We start from the raw sequence: 15,334 nt of genomic DNA, 5'->3' as shown, positions 1-15,334 counted from the left end.
ACACTGCATAATGCGAGCGCTCACACAACCACGGCCGCCCGATCTGCTCCTTCCCCTGCATCCTCATTGACAGGGAGAAGAGCGAGTTGCAGGAAGGACTCCACCAGGACTCTTAGATACTGAAAAAACAGACTGATTTCTCCCATCCTTAGGACAGGAGGACCAGCCTGTAAATTCCAAGAGATGCCAGACCAGAGCTGTCAATAGCAGGGGCAGGACAGCAAGAGGAGGCTGGGGAACCCCACAGTGGCAGAACACCAGCACCCGGTGGCAAGACAACCTTTGCAACCCTGATAGTTCTCCCACTGCTTTGGATCCTTATATTTTCTTGGTATGCTGGTGACATATATATCTTGTTTTCCGCCACCCTGGGGGGCCCCAATACAGTAGGAAGGGAGCTCACTGCAGAACATGTGAAAGGGCTGTTGTGGGGTCGTAGTAAAGGGCCCCAGGATATATATATATATATATATATATATATATATATATATATATATATAAATATAATTGCATTTTATAGTTGCCCCCCTACTTTTGTCCCTGTCCCCCCATGTGCCCCCCCTAAATATGAAAGCTGGAGACGCCACTGAAAGAAAGGAAGAAAGAAAGTATATAGAATATTCTGTGTGATGGAAAAGCTCAATACCAAGGTTCCAGGAATGCTTTTAAACTCTAGGTGCTCCCTGAAAGAAGCATCATCGAAGCCCTGCCAAAGCATCATCGAAGCACCGCCAAAGCATCATTGAAGCACCACCAAAGCATCATCGTAGCACCGCCAAAGCATCATCGCAGCATCATCGAATCGCCGCCAAAGCATCAAAAACACATCAAAAAAGCATGTTGAAACAGTAGGCGCTTCAATGTGTGTTGAAGTCAAAGCAAATTAAAATGAACGGTAAAAGAGCTTGGTTCCATCACAGACTAGCTCTGAGCAAGGAGAGCCATAGCTCCATCTAGTGGTAGAACAACTATAGACACAAAACAATACATCACATTGTATCGTATGGCAAATGTCAGTGTCAGGTAAAGCTAGATATATCAGTGGTGGCCGGTCGATAAGGGGCCCGACCCCCCTAGTTTGCATGCAGGGTGGTGGATTAATGCCTTTCTAAGAGGTCTGTCATTTTTTTTCAAGCACATGATTAGAGCCTGAGGCTCTATTTGGCTTGAAAAAGGTTGTGATACTAGCAAATCAATATTCGCTGTTGGTTTCCGACTTCTCCTCCCGTCCAATCAGGACAGGAGGCGGATCTAAAAATGACCGGGTTAGCTGGGAGGAGAGGCCAGGGAAGCCGCGGTGCCGTGACTGCTGGAGAGGTGAGTGTGGACCTAGGGGGTTGGCTTGTGGCCCCCCAAAAATGTTTAGCACCAGCCACCACTGATTTAGATGGTTCAAAATTTAATTAGATTTCACTCTATCTATAGCTGTTCCTATTCAAGAGGAGTCGATCTTATGACTGACTCCTCTTAAACGGGACTGTTGGTAAATTTTAGTTGGAACAGCACTGAGCTATGATTAAGCATCTATATTGATGTGAAACGCGTTAGCCTGTCTGTAACTTTCATCACCATGATGTAAGAGATTTTGGATCTTCTACACAGTTTTGCCACGAATAAAAGGTGTTATTCGGAGTGCAGCTGTCTTCTTCCATTTTTAACACTGCAGCTAACCTTCAATATCGAAAAAGGGCAGAAGAAAGGTAAAAAGAAAAAGAATTCAAGTGAAAGGGAAAGAAAAGGAGATGAAAAAGGGGGGGGGGTTGAGAAGGGAGAAGGACTAAAAAACAAAGGAAGTGGGGGTGGTGGAATGAAAAATGATAATAAATATGAAAAAACACAAAATCCGCCTTTGTGGTACTATACCACCCACAAGACAAACCTGCTAAATTTCAAAACCATGGAGAACATATCAAACATTAAAATAAAAAAATTAAATATATTTTATTAATCTTGCATTGTAAATAACAACACCCCAAGGAATAACAGATGTTGAAAAATTATACAATCATAAAGCCTCTGTGCCCATCATATGCAGCCTGTGCCCATCATACAGCCACTGTGCCCATCATATGCAGCCTCTGTGGCAATTATACAGCCACTGTGCCCATCATATGCAGCCTCTGTGGCAATTATACAGCCACTGTCCATCATATGCAGCCGCTGTGCCAATCATACAGCCACTGTGCCTATCATAGGCAGTCTGTGCCCATCATACAGCCACTGTGCCCATCATATGCAGCCTCTGTGCCAATCATACAGCCACTGTGCCCATCATATGCAGCCTCTGTGCCAATCATACAGCCACTGTGCCCATCATATGCATCCTGTGCCCATCATACAGCCACTGTGCCTATCATACAGCCACTGTGCCCATCATATGCAGCCCCTGTGCCAATCATACAGCCACTGTGCCCATCATATGCAGTCTCTGTGCCCAGCATACAGCCACCGCGCCCATCATATGCAGCCTCTGTGCCAATCATACAGCCTCTGTGCTCATCATATGCAGCCTGTGCCCATATGTGCTGGGGGTGCTTGGGGGGGTCAGATATGTGCTGGGGGGGGCACTTTGTGAGAGAAGAGGGCCAGTGCAAGGGGGAGGGGTGGGGGGGGGGGGTAGGATATGTGCTGGAGGGGTGCTTTGGGAAGGAAGAGAGATAGTGCTAGGAGGGGTTGTCAGATTTCAAATCCAATCCACACTTCTAGCATATCTTCCTCCTGCCAAAGCCCCCCCAGCACATATCCTCCTAACTACTCGATCACTCCACATATTTTCTACCTTATCCACCTTTCCAGCCGCTCTCTCCCCCTCCCTTCTCCATCTACAGAGCATAATAAAAACTTTCTACAGACCTGATATCAGCGCATCCCTGCTCCCCCCTCCTCTTTGTGTGTGTACAGAACGAAGGAGGAGGAGGAGGGGAGGAGCTTTGATACACTGACCCTCTGCTCTGCTGAACCAAGCTGCTGTCAGGGAGAGGGGAGACATGTCACTCTCGGTGTAGTCCGTGTCAATGATGTGTCTGGGTCTGGGGCAAAAATAAACCTGAACACATCATTCAAAAACCGGACTGTCCAGGAGAAAAACGTACAGGTGGCAACCCTACTGGCGCAGCACAGTGTACTTGCAGTTTTTGTGCAGGTTACTCACGTTTCTCATAGACTTCCAATATGTCACATATTTTTGGTGCATTTTCTGAAAGCGCACTAAAAGTCCTGCATGCTACATCTTTGGTGCTCTTTCAGCAAATAAGCTCAAAGCTCAGGACATAATACAACCCCAATTCCAAATAAGTTGGGATGCAGTGTAAAATCTACATAAAAACAGAATTCAATGATTTGCAAATCTCATAAACCCATATTTTATTCCCAATAGAAAATAGAAAACATAAATGTTTAAACTGAGAAAATGTACAATTTTAAGGAAAAATTAAGGCAATCTTAAAATTGATGGCAGCAACACGTCTCAAAATATTTGGGACAGGGCCATGGTGTAGCATCCCCTCTTAACAATCTGTAAACGTCTAGGAACTGAGAACAGTTGATGCATTTGTGGAAACAGGAATGTTGTCCCATTCTTGCCTGAGCATATGCTGCTCTAAAACCTGGATATTCAGTATCTTTCAGCATTGATGGTGCCTTTCCAGGCGTGCAAGCTGGCCATTCTATAAGAACTAATGCACCCCCATACCATCAGAGATGCAAGTTTTTGAACTGGTAACAAACCAGAAGGTCCCTCTCCTCTTCCCTCCGGAGGACGCAGCACCCATGATTGTCAAATTTTCGATTTATCTAACAACAGGACAGTTTTCCACTTTGCAACAGACCATTTTAATTGATCTTTGGCCCAGAGAAGATGGCGGCACTTCTGGATCATGTTTAGATTTGGCTTCTTCTTTGCATGATAGAGCTTTACCTTGCATTTTTGGATGGCACAACCCAGACTGGGATTTTTGGAAGCATTCCTGAGTCTATGCAATGATGTCTATCACAAATCACTGGCATTCAACATTGTGTTTCAGCCTTGTCCCTTGCGCACAGAGATTTCTTCAGATTCTCTGAATCTTTTGATGATATTATGTACTGTAGATGATGATATATTTAAAAAAAACCTTGCAATTAAAAGATCAGGAACATCATTCTGAAATAGTTTGATAGTTTTTAGACACAGCTTTTCACAGATTGTTGAACCTCAGCCTGTCTTTACTTCTTCTTAGACACTCTAATGCCCCGTACACACGGTCGGACTTTGTTCGGACATTCCGACAACAAAATCCTAGGATTTTTTCCGATGGATGTTGGCTCAAACTTGTCTTGTATACACATGGTCACACAAAGTTGTCGGAAAATCCGATCGTTCTAAACGTGGTGACGTAAAACACGTACGTTGGGACTATAAACGGGGCAGTGGCCAATAGCTTTCATCTCTTTATTTATTCTGAGCATGCGTGGCACTTTGTCCATCGGATTTGTGTACACACGATCGGAATTTCCGACAACAGATTTTGTTGTCGGAAAATTTTATCTCCTGCTCTCCAACTTTGTGTGTCGGAAAATCCGATGGAAAATGTCCGATAGAGCCCACACACGGTCGGAATTTCCGACAACACACTCCGATCGGACATTTTCCATCGGAAAATCCGGCCGTGTGTACGGGGCATAACTCTCTTTTTATATCAATCATGTTACTGATCTGTTGCCACCTAATTAGTTGCAAAATGTTCTACCAGCTTTTCCTTGTTAGAACCACTTACTTTGCCAGCTTTTTGTTGTCCTGTCCTAACTTTTTTGAGACATGTTGCTGCCATCAGTTTAGAAATTACCTTTTTTTTCCCCTTAAAGCGGAGTTCCACCCAAAAGTGGAACTTCCGCTTATCTGCTTCCATCACATTTGGCTCGGCCGGGCCAGTTAGAAAGCGCAGCGTGCTTCATGCATGCGCAGTAGGGAACTGGCTGTGAAGCCTTTTGGCTTCACAGCCGGTTTCCCTTTACGCCGAATGGCGATGGCAGCACCCGACAGCTGATCCGAACAACGGCTGGGGTGCCGACATCGCAGGCTCCCTGGACAGGTAAGCGTCTATATATTAAAAGTCAGCAGCTAGTATTTGTAGCTGCAGACTTTTCTTTTTTTTTTTTTTCCCCCAGGCGGAACACTGCTTTAAATAGTACATTTTGTCAGTTTAAATATTTGATATGTTTTCTAATTTCTATTGTGAATAAAATATGGGTTTATGAGATTCTGTTTTTATGTAGATTTTACACAGCGTCCCAACTTTTTTGGAATTGGGGTTGTAGAAGTGTATGTGAAAGTTCCCTAAGCGTACTGCTTAGGCATAATTAACATTATTACATATTCACTATAACATAGCAATTATTCGCTTCAGGTCAACTTTAATAATATGTAGAATGATTGCTTTACCTTATTCAGTTTTTTTTAACACACATTTCCATAGAAACAAAGACGTAGCATGGGTGTATCCATGGGTAAAGCAATAAGCAAAGGTCATAATAAAAATGTAGTCTAACAATTGTAGTGTGCTTAAAATAGGATAGGAGTGTTTGTGTGTCTAATCTAATCTTATATTGCCACCTAGTGGACAGAAGCATCATTTTAGGACTGAAAAGTTGGTATAGCGCCATCTAGCCAATAGAAGGGTGTACAGTTTATACATGTGTAAATAATAATTTTATTCAAGTAAAAAATAAAGCCCATTGTGTGCCGTATTGTCCATTTTGATAAATCTCAAATGTTTGTTTTTTTTTCACTTTGCTCTTAACATTTATCCAATACATATTTACCTTTACTTACATTGCGTTCTTTGCAAATGGTTATCCATCCTTGACTTCTGACACTTACTTTCTTCCAAAACCCTGCATTCACTATATCTTGCTAGTTAACAATGCGAAATGTGAAAACATACTTTTTACAGTATACTATAAGCTTATACTGTATATGTAGTAACCACTTCAGCTCAGGTTTTACCCCCTTCCTGACCAGGCCATTTTTTGCGAGATGGCACTGCGTTATTTTAACTGACAGTTGCACGGTCGGCGGAGCTTTACCCAAACAAAATGTATGTCCTTTTTTTCCCACAAATAGAGCTTTCTTTTGGTGGTATTTTATTACCTCTGCGGTTTTTATTTTTTGGCTATAAACAAAAAAAAGAGCGACAATTTTGAGAAAGAAAAACAATATTTTTTACTTTCTGCTATAAAACCCCCCCAAAAAATATAAGAAACCAAATGTCTTCATCAATTTAGACCAATATGTATTCTGCTACATATTTTTGGTAAAAAAAATCCCAATAAGCGTATATTTATTGGTTTGTGCAAAAGTTATCTACAAACTATGGGATAGATTTAGGAACGTTTTACTTTTATTATATTTTTTATTAGTAATGATGGCGATCATCGATTTTTAGTGGGACTGCGACATTGCGGCGGACAAATTTGACAATAAGTGAGACTTATTAGGGACCAATGACACCAATACAGTGATCAGTGCTAGAAAAATGCACTGATCACTGTATAAATGACACTGGCAGGGAAGGGGTTAACATCAGGGGCGATCAAAGGGTTTAAATGTGTTCCCTATTAGTGCTTTCTAACTGTGGGGAATGTGCTTTGACTAAAAGAAAACAAGGGTCTGTATTTCTGCTTAGCAGAAACACAAGATCTCCATTTTCCTCTCTGGCAGAATGGCGGTCTGCCTCTCCTGTGAATGATTATGGGTGACCCGCTGAATTGGCTCCCACTGTGTCCAATCACAGCGGGAGCGGGGCTTCGGTGGTGCGCACGCGCCCCAGAGCGATCACAGGAATCACATACAGGTACGTGATTTTGCACTTAAGGGCCACCCTGCCGCAGTATGTGTATGTGACATTGAAAATTAGATTTAAAATTAGATTACCATGTTAAGGTTTTGTGAGATTTTAGTGATTGGGTTAAAGAGGAACTAAAGGGGGTTAACACTCACCTTTCCAATGGCTCCTCACTGATGCCAGCATCTTCTCCCGTGTGCCAGTCTTAGGCCATCTTCATTCACTGGTGCAAGAAGAAATCACCACTGCGCATATGCAGCAGGCTGCCATTCTGGCACAGAGACTGGCCTGGCGCTGTAAGCTGAGCTGTCCATGTGCAGCTCAGTTTACCATGTCGGAGAACATAGCGAGCAGGCACGCAGGGGCATTTTATTGCAGAAAAGACATTGCTCTCCTGCAATAAAAGCTTACGTACCCACTGTTTGTTCCAGCAGAACTTCAGTGGCGCTTTAACCACTTCAGCCCCGGAAGGATTTGCCCCCTTAATGACCAGGCCATTTTTTGCGATACAGCACTGCGTCACTTTAACTGACAATTGCGCGGTCGCGTGATGTTGTAGCCAAACGAAATTGACGTCCTTTTTTTCCCCCACAAATAGAGCTTTCTTTTGGTGGTATTTGCTCATCTCTGCGGTTTTTATTTTTTGCGCTATAAACAAAAAAAGAGCGACAATTTTGAAAAAAACAAAAACAACATTTTTTACTTTCTGCTATAACATCCAAAAAAAATGTAAAAAAATGAATTTCTTCATCAGTTGAGGCCAATATGTATTCTTCTTAATAATTTTGGTAAAAAAAAAAAAAATCGCAATACGCGTACATTGATTGGTTTGCGCAAAAGTTATAGCGTATACAAAATAGGGAATAGATTTATGGCATTTTTATTTATTTTTATTTTTTTACTAGTAATGGTGGCGATCTGCGATTTTTAGCGGGACTGTGACATTGAGGCGGATAAATCGGACACTTATGACACTTTTTGGGGACCACTGACATTTATACAGCGATCAGTGCTATAAAAATGCACTGATTACTGAATAAATGTCACTGGCAGGGAAGGTGATGACACTAGGGGGCAATCAAGGGGTTAAGTGTGTTCCCTAGGTGTGTTTCTGTAAGGGGATAGGACTGACTAGAGGAGGAACCAGATCACACGATCTGTCTCTCCTCCCCTGTCACAACAGGGATTTGAGTGTTTACACACACAAATCCCCGTTGTGGCTCTCGTGCCTGCGATTCGCGCAGCGGCACCACACAGCCGCCCTATATCGGCATGAGCCGGTCAGCAAGTGGTTAACTAATACTTAAAAATACAATTTAATCCAATGTGTTATCTAGCATGTTCAAAAGAAACTAGTGTTGTTCAAGTAAAACAGATCAGTGGAAAATATAAACCCAAGAAAAATAATAAAGATGGAAAACTATTTAAAGCGGTAGTAAACTGCGGCTGTTTAAAAAAAAAAAAAAAAAACACCTGTAAAGCAGTTGCATAATGTGCTAGTATGCATACTAGCACATTATGAAATACTTACCTTGGAACGAAGCCTTCCTGGGGTACACTGAGAGGGCTGACATCTTTGCCCGTTCTTTTTTCCGGGTTTGCACGCTCCGGCCTCGGTTCCGACACGAAGATCTGAAGGTCTGGCAAGGGATGCTGGACCTTTAGAGCACATGCGCCGGTAATGTCACTGGCTGCATACAGGGTGAATATCTCCTAAACCATGCATGTTTAGGAGATATTCATTTTACCTACAGGCAATCCTTATAGGTTTATTATAGGCCTGTAGTATAGTATAGATTCAAGGTTAAAAATAAAAAATATTAAAAATAAAATATTAATCTTCAAATAAACCTACTAGGCTGATCATTTTTAACAATATATTTTACCCGGAAATAATTTTAGCAAAAATGTGTATTTTATCAAATGTGTGTATGAGAGACTTTGAGATTACTATGATGAGCACCATCTAGTGGGAGAAAGAAGGTACTGCCATCTGGAAAAAGGATATTTTCCTATGTATAGGCATATATGCCTTATTAATTTGAAATAAAGCAGTTTAAGTCAAAATAAATGTTACGTCCTTTTGGCTGGAGAGTATTGAGCTCAAAAATCATTTTGATTCAATTTTACTTAGCTGGTTAATTTTATTTGTACCCCTCCAATGAGGTTGATATTTTTCTATCGCCCAGAATAAGAGTAATATAGGATCCTTATCATGGTGTTGTGCAAAATACCTTGATATGCTATGTTTGCTAAAGCTTTTCTGGATATTTTGAACATGTTTAAGAAATCGATTCCACATGGGTCTTTTAGTTCTTTCTACGTATTGCATCGTGCATGGACATTGGAGAACATAGACTACTCCCTCTGTCCTGCATAATATAAAGTCTCTAATTGGGTATTCCTTTCCAGTAGAGGTAGATGCAAATGTGGTACATTTTATACCATTTCTATTGGTTTTGGTACACGCAAAACACCTCCTGCAGGGAAAAAAAAAATTTTCCCTGAAAGAATGTAAAATTCCTCTGATTGTTTGGGGGGTCCGAGACATTCTTGGCTTTTATGTCTCGTAGTCTCGATGCCCTCCTATAGATAAATCTAGGTTGCTCAGATAGGATCTTTTGTAGCTGGTTGTCAGCTCTCAAAATCGGGCCAATGTTTTTTTAATAGTTTTTCCTCTTGCTTGTGTTGTAAATTTAAATCCAAGGTGATTGGGAGATTTTGCATGGTTGTCTCGTCTTTCACTTTATCTTTCACCAAATCTGCTCCTTCTATCTTAGATACTGTACTTCCTGAATTTTCTCTGCAATGAATTCTTCGTTGTATCCTCGTTCAATGAACCGTTGTCCAATCATTCTAGCTTGTGTTTCAAAATCCGTATTCTTGCTACAGTTTCTTCGTAGTCTTATGAGTTGACCCTTTGGGATGTTTAAGAGATAGGAGGAAAAATGGCAACGGTCTACTGGAATATAACTAATTTGGTCAACATTTTTAAAGAAGGTTTTCATTGTTATGAGGTTATTCTCCACCTCAATATTCAAATCCAAAAAATTTAGTTTTTGTATGGTTCTCAAGTGACAGTCTGATGTTTTTCTGGTTATCATTTAGTTTATGAAAAAAACTTGTTAAGCTGTCCTCATCACCTGCCCAGATGGCAATCAAGTCATCAATGTATCTTTTGAGTATCAACTCTTTGGGCGGTTGTGCATAAACTTCCTCCCATTGGGACAACAGATTATCGATACTGGGCCCATATTTGGCACCCATTGCTATGCCCCAAATCTGCCTATAGAAGTGTGTGTTGTACCAAAAATAATGATGGTGTAGGCCAGGGATAGGCAACCTCGGCCCTCCAGCTGTGGTAAAACTACAATTCCCATGAGGCATTGCAAGACCCTGACAATCACAGGCATGATGGGACTTGTAGAGTGCCAAGGTTGCCTACCCCTGGTGTAGGCCATAGTCCAAACATTCAAGCAAATATGACTTCTGTCTACTTCCCAGATTGCTGGACCTATCCAGGGGCCACTTGGTTGCATCTATCGCTTCTTCTTGGTTAATTATCATGTATAATGAAGATACATCAGCTGTTGCCAACAGGTATTGTTGATCCTCTAGTCTAAGTTCTTGTATGATATGTATGAGGGGTTTCATGTCTTTCAAATAATCTTCTTTAATATGTCTCTAAACCACTCCCACTTTTCATTGGTGAGCTTTGTTGCAAGAATTTGATCCTTTTTAAGGTCATGTAGTATGGAGAACAGCTTAGTAAAGTTGTCTCGTTTGAAATTTAGTGTCCATCCCCCACCCTCATGTCTATTTTTCCTATAATTTATGGCAAATAGTAATTACTCTGTGATCACTCTCTTCCACATCTGTAATCATCTCGCTGTTATTTGTAATTAGTAGGTTCAGCAGAACATTATTTCTAGTTGGAGCTTCCACCATTTGACTCATGAAAAAATGAAGAGCCTTAGCTGAGTAAGCAGATCTCACTCAGATTAGCCAGCAACCTCTTTTGGTGATTCCTCAGTCCTTTTCACTAAGCCATCATACTTGTGCATACACATCATTTTCTCTAAAGTCTGTAATAGGACAGACATCTTCTTTTAGATATGCAAGTTGATCTTTTTTTTTTTCTTACCCTTTTGGCCTATGGAGAAGCAGCCATCTAGAAAAATGAAGAGGACTGAAGAACTGCAAGAGTAAGTGTAGGCCACAGCTAGTGAAGGAGGTTACCTGCTGATCTGAGGTCAGTACCATATAAAAGTACAAATAGCCTACCTTATGTCAGAAGAACACGGTTTATTTGAGATGGTGATGTCCCAACATAATTAAATTTAATGTAGCCCTTGAATATATTTTTACATACTATCATTCCCACCTGAACACATTCAGTATTTGTATTAGTGTCTGGTAATCCCCTGCACATCAGCACCCAGTATTACACTCACGTGTTCCACACTCCAGCACCGGAGCCACCGGCTTCCGGCCAATCAAAGAGGGGACGTGCCATTGCCCACCCTTCAACACCTGTGTAATTCTGTTAGCCACTTGTTGCTATCACCCGCACACTCCTTGTTCACATTGTGCTTCAGTGTTCATATCACTTGCCTGTTCCTGCTTCCGGTGTCCCGTGTGATTATGTGCAGCTCTACAATTCCCAGTGCCCATGTTACATACATAGTAGGTGAGGTTGAAAAAAGACACAAGTCCATCAAGTCCAACCTATGTGTGTGATTATATGTCAGTATTACATTGTGTACCCCTGTATGTTGTGGTCATTCAGGTGCTTATCTAATAGTTTTTTGAACTGTCGATGCTCCCTGCTGAAACCACCGCCTGTGGAAGGGAATTCTGCATCCTTGTCGCTTTTACAGTAAAGAACCCTCTACGCAGTTTAAGGTTCAACCTCTTTTGTTCTAATTTTAATGAGTGGCCACGTGTCTTATTAAACTCCCTTTTGCTGAAAAGTGTTATCCCTATTGTGGGGGTCAACAGTACAGTATTTGTAAATTGAAATCATATCCCCTCTCAAGCGTATCTTCTCCAGAGAGAATAAGTTCAGTGCTCGTAACCTTTCTTCATAACTAATGTCCTCCAGACCCTTTATTAGCTTTGTTACCCTTCTCTGGACTCTCTCCAGTTCCAGCACATGCTTCCTGTGGACTGGTGCTCAGAACTGGACAGCATACTCCAAGTGTGGCTGGACCAGAGTCTTGTAGAGTGGGAGCATTATTGCTTTATCTCTTGAGTTAATCCCATTTTTAATGCATGCCAATATTCTGTTTGCTTTGTTTGCAGTAGCTTGGCATTACATGCCATTGCTGAGCCTATCATCCACTAGGACCCCCAGGTCCTTTTCCATCCTAGATTCCCCCAGAGGTTCTCCCCCCCAGTGTATAGATTGCATTCATATTTTTGCCACCCAAATGCATTATTTTAATTTTTTCCACATTAAGCCTCATATGCCATGTAGTTGCCCACCCCATTTTTTCAGATCTACTTGCAAGAAGTAATTGCCCTGCTTAGCATCATCCGCAAATACAGAGATTGAACTGTTTACCCCATCCTCCAGGTCGCTTATGAATAAATTAAATAGGATTGGTCCCAGGACAGAACCCTGGGGGACCCCACTTTCCACCCCTGACCATTCCAAGTATTCCCATTTATCACCACCCTCTGCACTCGCCCCTGTAGCCTGGTTTCAATCCATGTACTCACCCTATGGTCCATGCCAATGGACCTTACTTTGTACAGTAAACGTTTATGGGGAACTGTATCAAATGTTTTTGCAAAATCCAGATACACCATGTCTACGGGCCTCCCTTTATCTAGATGGCAGGTCACCTCCTCATAGAAGGTTAATAGATTGGTTTAGCAAGAACGATTCTTCATGAATCTATGCTGCTTACTGCTAATGACACAGTTTTCATTACTAAAATCCCCTCCAAGAGCTTGCATACTATTTATGTTAGGTTAACTGGTCTGTAATTCCCAGGGATGTATTTTGGCCCTTTTTTAAATATTGGTGCTACATTGGCATTTCTCGAATCAGCTAGTACCATTCCAGTCAGTAGACTGTCAGTAAAAATTAGGAACAGTGGTCTGGCAATTACTTGTCTGAGTTCCCAAAGGACCCTTGGGTGCAAGCCATCTGGTCCCGGTGACCCGATGTTAAGTTTTTCAACTCTATTTCTAATTCTGTCCTCTGTTAGCCATAAGGGTGCTTCCTGTGACGTGTCATGAGGATAAACACTGCAGTTTTGGTTACTGAAGCTAGAGCTGCACAATTAATCGTTAAATTGTGATCTCGATTCAACCCCCCTGACGATCTCTATAGCAAAGTTCGCCGATTATTTCATATAACAAGCGGAGAGACTTATCTGATCACTTAGCTGTCAAAAGAAAACATCCGGGCAGTCTGCCAAGTTTTTAACATGAAACATTGTAACTAACTCTCCTTCTTAAACCAAAGGGATAAACTTCTGTGTAAAGAAAAAATCCAGGCAGTCTGCCAAGTTTTTAACAACGTGTAAATGCAGGAAGTTTGACCACTTAAAGTCTAAATCTTTTTCTGACACTTGTTTCAAATCAATATTTTTTGCTAGAAAATTACTTGGAACCCCCAAACATTATATATATTTTAGCAGAGACCCTAGGGAATAAAATGCCAATTGCTGCAATATTTTATGTCACAATGTATTTGCCCAGTGGTCTTTCAAATGCAATTTTTTGAGAAAAAATACACTTCGATGAATAAAAAAAAAAAAAAGAAACAGTAAAGTTAGCCCGATTTTTTTGTTTTAATGTGAAAGATGATGTTACGCCGCAAGAATCGTGAGAGAATTGTGATCTATCTTCTAAGCAAAAAAAATGTGATTCTCATTTTAGCCAGAATCGTGCAGTTCTAACAGAAGCCCCCTGATTCCCTCGTGAATGTGTATTTGTGCATAACTGCCTCCTTGTGCTACCCATCAACCAGTGAGTCCTGCACTCCCATGCTGCTAAGGACTCCATCAAGGACATTCCATCAAACTTCTCTCAGTTTCCAGAAGCTGCTGGTGAGTCAGAGGGCCGCAACCTGGTCATTGCCTGCAGCAAATCCATCTGCACCATCAGGAGCGATGGTAAAGGCAAGGTGGGCTCTCACCTACACTACTGTGCAGGCATGTTGGGTTCTCAGGAAACAAGCCAATCCCAGACTCCTTGTGGCCACCTCTGTCTCCTCCGTGGCCAACGCCACTGCTTAGTCTGCTGCTGCTACCAACTCCTGGTTGCCCAGTATGCCCCTAAGTGGGAGCAGATTCCCTAATCTGTGACACCCAGACTTGGAGGAGTAGCACTCTCCAATGCTGCATACGCACGATCAGAAATTCAGCCAGCAAAAAAACGATGAGAGCTTTTGGTCGGAAAATGAGACTGTGTGTATGCTCAGACTTTCGCTGGCCGAATTCCAGCCAGCAAAAGATTGCGAGCATGTTCTCAATTTTTCGGTCGGAAAAAGTTCCTATCCGAAAATGCGATCGTCTGTAGCAATTCCGACGCGCAAAATTCCTACGCATGCTCAGAAACAATTTGATGCATGCTCGGAAGCATTGAACTTCATTTTCTCGGCTGGTCGTAGTGTTGTACGTCACCGTGTTCTTGAAAGTTCAGCGAACTTTTGTGTGACCATGTGTATGCAAGGCAAGCTTGAGCGGAATCCCGTCGGAAAAGCCATCATATCTTTTTCCGACCAAAATCCCGATCGTGTGTACGCGGCATTACAGGTCCTAATTGCTTTTGCACTGTACTCTTGGTACTTGGTGAAAATTATGTTTTTTTTTCTTTAAGAATGTACAGTAATTTTATGCCCGAGTCTTAATTCATGTTAGTATACAAAGCAGGAAACAAGTACTTCAAAAAATAGATATATGATTTTATTATAAAAGATTGCATGTTGACAAAAAACTAGGTATGGATTGAGATGTAGAGGGAATTGTAAACAATTAATCCTAGAATAACTTAAAGGGAAAGTCACACAAATGTGTAGTGAGCACATGCTTGAATCATCCTTTTTCTAAATCTGTCCATATACCAAACATATAAAATGCTTCATAGTTCTCATGCCAACAGTTAAAACAAGAAAGTTCTCCATTTGAGACAATTTGATCAAGCTGCATGGCAGCCGTTGTAAGTTTATCTTTTTCTTCTGCTCTTTAGACCAGGGTTTCTCAACTCCAGTCCTCAAGGCGCCCCAACAGGTCATGTTTTCAGGCTTTCCATTAGTTTGCACAGGTGATTTGATCAGTTTCACTGCCTTAGTAATTACCACAGCTGTTTCATCTAAAGGAAATCCTGAAAACATGACCTGTTGGGGCGCCTTGAGGACTGGAGTTGAGAAACACTGCTTTAGACAGTAAACCATAACATCACGAAGTTCTGTTTAGCTAGCCATACACGCTGGTTTCCCATTGGTCATTATTATATTATTTGACCATCAAAAGTTCATTTTTGTAGTTACTCAATAC

The sequence above is a fragment of the Aquarana catesbeiana genome, linkage group LG09, assembly GCF_042186555.1.
Source record: "Aquarana catesbeiana isolate 2022-GZ linkage group LG09, ASM4218655v1, whole genome shotgun sequence".
NCBI lineage: Eukaryota > Metazoa > Chordata > Amphibia > Anura > Ranidae > Aquarana > Aquarana catesbeiana.
Note: the sequence above shows the minus strand (reverse complement) of the source record.